The following is an 8,309-nucleotide window of genomic DNA, read 5'->3' as shown; positions in this document are numbered from 1 at the left end:
AATCAAATAAAGGGAAATGACCTCCCTTCTCCTCATCTGGATGGGTGATAGAGTTAAAATCTTCTACTACCATTGGATTTTCAAACAAAATAACTGAATTTTTGAATTCCACCCAAAGACCATTGCACTCAACAATTATGCAGGAAGCCCTAAGAACACAAATATGAGCAAGTTGATTCTCAATCTCAACTTTAATGAGAAGTAATTGACTAGCCTACTACAACATTATAACCTAGGAATCATCATCGAGCCACCAAACCCAAATCGAACTACATTTTGTCAATTTGTCATTTGAGAAAGCTGTTGTAGTCTTAAACTTGCAACGAATCTTGTTGAAATTAGATTCATTATTTTACATTAATTCAAAGATTGTGATAAAAAAAGGATTTGTAGATTTTTTTTTTTTTTTTCTTTTCATTTTCTTCAATCCCTTCTGAGTCGAGGAATTCACAATTCTCCTAACATTCCAGGTTATGCATGACATCGGAAGGAACTGACCAAAAGATCCTTTTAGACATTGTTAATTTTGGAGAGCCCAAATTGGACCAAGATTTCCTTCTCCAATTTTTTTCTTCTTTTCAGAGCTTCTAACTTCTAATATATATCCTAGATATCTGCAACTAGTTTCGGAACAAATTTTTTATTTTCGAAGCCCAAGACTTGTTTCAAATAATTGAGGGAGGTAAAAGTTCGATTGAGGGAATGCAAGTAAAGAAATACACAATTACTCTATATCCCACCTTGGTCTTCTATTTCATTTGCTTCTTCTTCGATCTCCAAAGTTAGGCCTATAGAATGCTTGAGAGGGTATTTTGATAAATTTTTGAAACTTTAGAAGGCCTCATGAAGATAAATGGACAGAATTTTGGGAAGGTAAGTTTTCTATCTTTTGCCTTGTAGGGGTTCTATTTACAGACCTTTGGAGGTATAATAATCTACATGCCACAAATTCAACTCATTGCAATAAAATCACCTTGAAAAACTTTGAATACCCTTAAGAGACATTGATAGTCATTTACACCCTTATGAGTCTCACCAATCATGATGATTAAGAGATAAGAGTATAAATCTCCCTTAAGGTCTTAAATTTTTATTTTTTTATTTTTGAGGGATTGAATTGTCCATGTCATGGAGAAGAGCTGTAATTTTATAAAATCCAATGAGAAGGTCATACACTTATCCAAACATGAAGGATCCTTAAGATCAATTACGCACCCTTGAATTATAACAACTTGGGGTTAGGAGGATAATTGCTCCTAGATTCAAGAGAATTTTCTTTGATAGATACAAATGTTTAAATCCCTTGAATTTGATCAAATTACAATGACTCTTTGATGAAAGGTCCCAAAATGGAGGGTATTAAGGGTCAATTACTTTGCTCTTAGTCTCAACAAACTAAGGTTAGGGATGTAATTGATCATTGAGAGTGAGAGGAGTCATACTTTGAGTACTTGAACAATCTCAAGAAAAAAAAAAGGAGGGATTAAAGATTAACTAACGTTAGAATAGAGAGGTCAACTCACCTTGAGGTCTCTTAGAAAATGGAGGATTAGAGAGATATAAAAACACCTTGACAAAATCAGTAATACACTGGTGGGTAAACCAAAGAATAATGGAATAACAGTCTGGTTCTGTCCTAAGGTAAGGACTTGGCAAAATTTTACTGGTCCTTGGGGTACCCTCGCCCCAAATAAGTAAAAAAAAAAAAAGGTTTTTCCTTAGGGTGCCTAAGGACTAGGTCAATTTTGAGGCTTTTTGAAATAGGCCTCGCTTGAACCTTTTGAAAGAAGATTGGGCCAAGCCCAATTCCACATGATTCCGGGAGCTCTTGTGTATTACTCTATAGACAAATTGAGGTGTCTATAGTGTGCATGTCTGCCAAGAAAATATTTCCTGAAAAATTAGACTTTAGAAAAAAAATTTATTAGGAAAAAAGAAAATATATTTCAAGAGAATATCTATATATGTTTGATTTTAGATAAAAAAAAATATCGAAAGAAAGTCGATCCTTAGTTTCAGAATGGACTTGATTGTCAGAATTAAGATACTATATGAGTTTTCAACCTCAACGAGAAAAGCTTTGGCAACAATGCTTTAATCAATTGCCTTGTGAAAAATATCCAATAATCATAATTTAATCTACAGTTTTAAAGCTCCAAAATTTGACTATATTTTTTATCAAGTGAAAATTTCTGAGTTGACTTAATTGTGCTTCCAATTCTATGTTGTCAAGTTGTTTATGATAAGAGTCATGGTATCGTTTCAATTGAAAATCAAATTTGAGCTTAATCTATTAAGTTCCAAGTCAACCACTATGTGCTGCCAAACAAAAAGAAACATTCATTGGCCATTGGTCCAAATATAGGTTAAGAAATGCTTGATTTTTAATTCTTATAATCTTGTTTGCTAAGTGACTGGGGAGACTCTTCTTAATTATATTTGGATGAATCAACATCAGTTTAAATTATATACATATTGGTTCATGTTCTGCTGACTCGGGGAAAATGACTCATGCAAATATATATGATCCCACGGTGTAAATAATAATTATTTTTCTATCATCAAATTTATTAATAAATGTTAAGTCACAAAAACCATCTCTTATTGATGCGGACATTTCAATCATTAAAAAGAAAGAAGAGTATATTTACATTAGATAGACCGGACAAGAATATATTAAAATTTAATTATTTTATATGAAAAAAAACCCAAACCTGTTGACTCAATCGAGCTCTTTAAAAGTATTGGGCAACTCATCTTGGATCTTGGACCAATTAATGTGATATAGGCATTTGAGTCGACTTAATCGCGTGGATAATTTTTAAAACCATGAGAAAATATGGAGTTCATTAAGGTTATCGAATTCCTTGAGCACCGCCATGGTATCATCCTAATCCTAGACGCGGCCGGGTGAAATAGTCAATGTGAATGTCAAAGTGAATAATTCATAATATATACTAGTCCATGATTAAAGATGACTCCTTCGGCCATTTACGAAACCTCAGATGAGTCAGCTCGGTTACTTAGTTTTTTTTATAAAATATAATTATTTTTGATAATTTAAGTATTTATTATCCATAAAAATATGAGTTTGTAATTAATTGTCTACTAATCCACTTATAAATAATAAGTTGTACCAAAATTTAAATATAAATGAGTCGTGCTGGGGTGACACAGGATTTACTGTGATTCTCACAATTCTGACGTGGACGTGCATACATAACCTTAGATGGTTTTTACTCAAATCGCGAGGAAACACATCAATGGTTATGTGCACATCTCACATCAAACTTGTGAGAATCGCAGTAAATACTTTGTGTCATTTTAGCATTTTCCAATATAAATATATATTATCCATTTAAATAGTTTGATTCATACAATACGATATGACTTGAAAGAGTCAACTCGGTATTCAGGTGGGCCAAGATGGAGAGATTCCATATTTTAAAACCATGAGCACAACCAACGAGCTAAAATATAAACAATGTGCAAACTTCAGGGTTAGAGGTGGATAAAAGAGATACTATGTCATAATGTGCAATAAACGACTGTATAAGACAGTCATTTTTGAAAATAATGACTGCTCTTACTATCACAAGAGCAGTCGTTTTAAAAGGAGTCGTATTTAAGTTGCAATTGTTCATAAATGTTGGAAAAATAACTGTTTTTGACAGTCGTTTATTCTTGATTTATAATATAAAAAATTATTTTTCTGAATTTATAATTTAAAAAAAAAAAAAAAAAAGATTTTACTTTTAACCAGTTGTTTAAAATATAAAATCAATCATTTGAGTTCATTTTCTTCTTCATCTTAGATTAACATCGTTCTCAAGCAACCCTCCACAGATTCGGTTTTGTTTTCAGATCACCCCTAACAACCACTCTCCTCACCCTCTTCACTATTAACTGTTGTGCAAAAAGCCTTGCGAAAACTCTTACACACAATATTGATGATTGCTTTAAATCATATGAACAAATAACAAATATACAGAAAAAAAAAAAAAAAAAAACACTCCACTCACAAGAAAGAGAAACAGATTTACGTGGTTCGGCAATACCCTACTCCACGGGCACCTAGGATCAATCCTTTTTTATTTTTTTTTGTTCACTTCCTTCAAAGAACTACGTACATCTCTTGTTTCTTAAAAAAAAAAAAAAAAACAGAGAGTTCCTCTGTTTTTTTTTCTCATAACATACTGATAGAAATGTAACTAAAATACGTGTAAAAACATATCCTAAAAAATAGGATCTCAAAAACTAAAATCCCACTATAACAGGGATCGTGCAAATCCACGTCTTGTGCAAATCCAGCCAACGACCCAACAAATCTCCACCTTGGCAAGATTTGCAGGCCACATGCTCTCCAAATGCAAATAGACCCCACGCCATTCAAAACAACATGAATAAATCATGTTGCCTCCAAGTGCACCAGTAGGCGTCACGCACCCGAAAGTGCTTAAGCATGCAAAATGTTGATCAAATCCAAACAATGTTGGAACTTGACCCCAATTACAACCTTAGTCAGCATATCTGCGGTTCCAATCTTCTGAAGGAGAATGTCACCCTCTTCCACAATTTCTCGTACAAAATGGAAACAGACGTCGATATGTTTAGTTCGAGTATGATGAACCTGGTTCTTTGCTAAATGAATTGCACTTTGACTGTCGCAGTAGACAACAACGTGCTCCTGAATAATACCCAAAGCCTCAATCAACCCACGTAGCCAAATAGCCTCCTTAATAGCCTCTGTTACCGCCATATACTCTGCCTCAATAGTTGACAATGCAACGGTCGACTGTAATGTTGACCTCCAATTAACGGGTCCCCCAGCAAGTGTAAAAACATATCCTGTAGTAGACCAGCGTTTACCCAAATCACCGACATAATCCGAATCCACATATCCAACCGCATACTGACCAAATCTATCATTCCCCTCAAACATCAAACCAGTATCCGTAGTACCCAGGATGTACCGTAAGATCCATTCCGCTGCCTGCCAATGCCCTTTTCCAGGATCATGCATGTACCTGCTCACCATACTAACAGCCCGTGAAATGTCAGGTCTTGTACATACCATGGCATACATTAAGCTACCAACCACGCTCGCATATGGAACCTGATCTTTATACTCACGTTCTGCATCTATACACAGAGACATCAAAGCGCTAAGCTTGAAGTGAGGAGCTAAAGGTGTACTTACGGGTTTTGTGTTTTCATCCATATCAAAACGTTGTAGCACTTTCTCCAAATATTGTTTCTGTGATAACCAAACTCTACCCTTCACCCTATCTCTTTTAATTTTCATGCCAAGTATTTTCTTCGCTTCCCCAAGATCTTTCATTTCGAACTCATTTCTCAACTGAGTCTTCAACTTGTCTATCTCCACCTTGTTTTTAGATGCAATGAGCATGTCATCTACATATAAAAGCAAATATATAAAGGATCCATCACATAGCTTACGAAAATAAACGCAACGATCAAAATGGCTTCTTGTGTACTTTTTTTCTATCATAAATCGATCAAATCGCTTGTACCACTGCCTTGGAGACTGTTTCAAATCATAAAGGGACTTTCTCAGTTTGCAAAACCAATTCTCTTTTCCAACAACCTTAAACCAATTTAGCTGTAACATGTATATCTCCTCTTCCAAATCACCTTGCAAGAAAGCAGTTTTAACATCGAGTTCTGCTAACTCAAGATCAAATTGTGCAACCAAAGCTAGCAAAATGTGAATTAAAGAGTGCTTAACAACTAGCGAAAATGCCTCATTGTAATCTATTCCTTCCTTTTGTGCATAACCTTTAGCTACCAACCTAGCCTTAAATCTCACACTATCCATCCCTGGAGAACCTTCCTTCTTGGTGTATACCCACTTGCAACCAATTGCTTTCTTTTCCATTTTAGATTTTACCAACTCCTAAGTCTGATTCTTGTGAAGAGACTACATCTCCTCATCCATTGCGTTCTTCCATTCTAGGCTTTCTGAATTTCTCATAGCTTCTCAATAAGTAGTCGAAATATTATCATCAATAATTTGAAGTGCAAATGCTACCATGTCAGTAAACCATGCAGGTTTTTGACTCTTTCTTCTTGGTCTACTGGCTGCAGTGGAGAATCCACAATTGGGGCTTCAACCTCGTTTGTACCAGAGTCCTCACCATCTAAATCCCCTAGGAGAATATCATCTATTTCAACAGATTTCACTGAAATCATTAGAGCCTCAAACTCCACCTTCTATGAAGCACCTTTGGTTGTCCTATCTTCCTGAGAGCCCTTTTGTGTGTTTTGTCTAAACATAATAGATTCATTAAAAGATACATCCCTGCTAAGTATAACCTTCTTCAATTCGGGACACCAGAGCCTACATCTTTTCACACCTGTGCTAAAGCCTAAGAATAAAACTTTCTTGGCTATAGGATCCATTTACCTTCGTTGACATGAAAATAGGTAGGACAACCAAATATATGCAACGAATCATAATCTGTAGCAGGAGTTCCAGACCATACCTCTATGGGAGTTTTCCCTTCATTCGCAATTGCAAGCAACCTATTTATGAGATGGCATGCATATGTCATTGCCTCAGCCCAAAACACTTTGCCCAATCCAGCATTGGACAACATACACTGTACCTTCTCTAGTAAAGCACGATTCATGCGTTCTACCACCCCCTTCTATTACAACGTCTCTTTTACTATGAAATGTCTAATTATCCCCTCATCCTGACATACTTGTAAAAATCAATCTGACTTATACTCAACACCATTGTCTAACCTGAGCCTTTTGATCTTTCTGCCAGTCTGAGTCTCAAGCATTTTCTTCCACTTTAGGAATACATCAAGGACTTCCTTTTTATGTTGCAAAGTGTACACCCAAACTCACCTTGAGAAGTCATCAACAAAAGTGACAAACCAATGCTTACCTCCCAAAGATGCAACTTTGGTAGGTCCCCATACATCTATATGAACATAATCAAGAGTCCCTTGAGTATGATGAACAGCAGTGCCAAACTTAACTCTAATCTACTTGCCTAGAATGCAATGTTCACAAAATCCAACTTTACAGGTCTTGATACCTCTTAACAGGCCTTGCTTCACAAATCCTTGCATAGCCTTCTCCCCTGCATGCCCTAAGCGCATGTGCCACAATCTAGTATCGTCAGAAGCAACTTTGTCCATTCTTTCAATAATTGTTGCTGCTCTACCTATAACTATACTTCCCTGTAAGAAATCCAAATTACTCTGACGAGTACCTTTCATTACTACAAGTGCACCCAAAACAACCTTTAGAGTTCCACCTTCCATAATAATCTTGAGACCCTTTAATTCTAAAGCACCCAAAGAGATGAGATTGTTTCTCAAGTCCGGTACATACCGAACATCTGTCAACATTCTAACAGTTCCATCATGCAACTTCAAACGGATTTTACCTATTCCTTTTGTTTTACAAACATTATCATTACCCATAAAAGCTGCTCCACCATCCAACTCCTCAAAGCTGGAAAACCAGTCCCTATTGGGACACATATGATAAGTGCAACCCGAGTCCAAAATCCACTCATCTGAATGGCATACCAATGATGAACTAGTTAGTGCAAATTCAGAATCATCTTCATCACCACATGCAACATTCACATTTGAATTTTTCTTGTCCTTATTTTGCTAAAGTGGACAATCCTTTTTCCAATGCCCCTTCTTTCGACAATAGGCACACTCATCCTTTGTGGGAATTTTTCTATCAGATGAAACTCCTCTTGTTTTGGAACGAGGCTTACCCCGTCTACTAGATTTCCTATTTTCTGATCTTCCCCTTACAATTAAAGCTTCTGATGTTGCGCCTCCATAGGCCTATTTGTCCTTCTTCCGATACTTATTATTTATCAAGGCATTAGACACATCATCAAATTTAATTTCATCTTTCCCATATAGTAAAGTGGTAATCAAATGCTCATAAGTATTAGGTAATGAATTTAACGGTAACAATGCTTTGTCCTCATCTTTAATTTTAACATCAAGATTCTATAAATCAGCAAGAATTTAATTATAATTATTCAAACGCTCAGACATTGAAATACCTTCTCTGTATTGGAAGCGGAAAAGTTTCTTCTTCGGATAGAGACGATTTTCCATGCTCTTGGTCATGTGCTTGTCTTCTAGTTTCTTCCACAACTCCTTAACCGAAGTCTCTTTCATAACAAAATATTTCTGATCTTTAGCAAGGCAAAGCCTGATCGTGCCACAAGCTTGACGATTGATCTTCTCCCAAACATTATTTTCCATATCTGCAGGTTTATCTCAAGAGCAATATCTAAC

The sequence above is a fragment of the Akebia trifoliata genome, chromosome 9, assembly GCF_017979445.1.
Source record: "Akebia trifoliata isolate Shusen 1 chromosome 9, ASM1797944v1, whole genome shotgun sequence".
Classification (NCBI taxonomy): Eukaryota; Viridiplantae; Streptophyta; class Magnoliopsida; order Ranunculales; family Lardizabalaceae; genus Akebia; species Akebia trifoliata.
Note: the sequence above shows the minus strand (reverse complement) of the source record.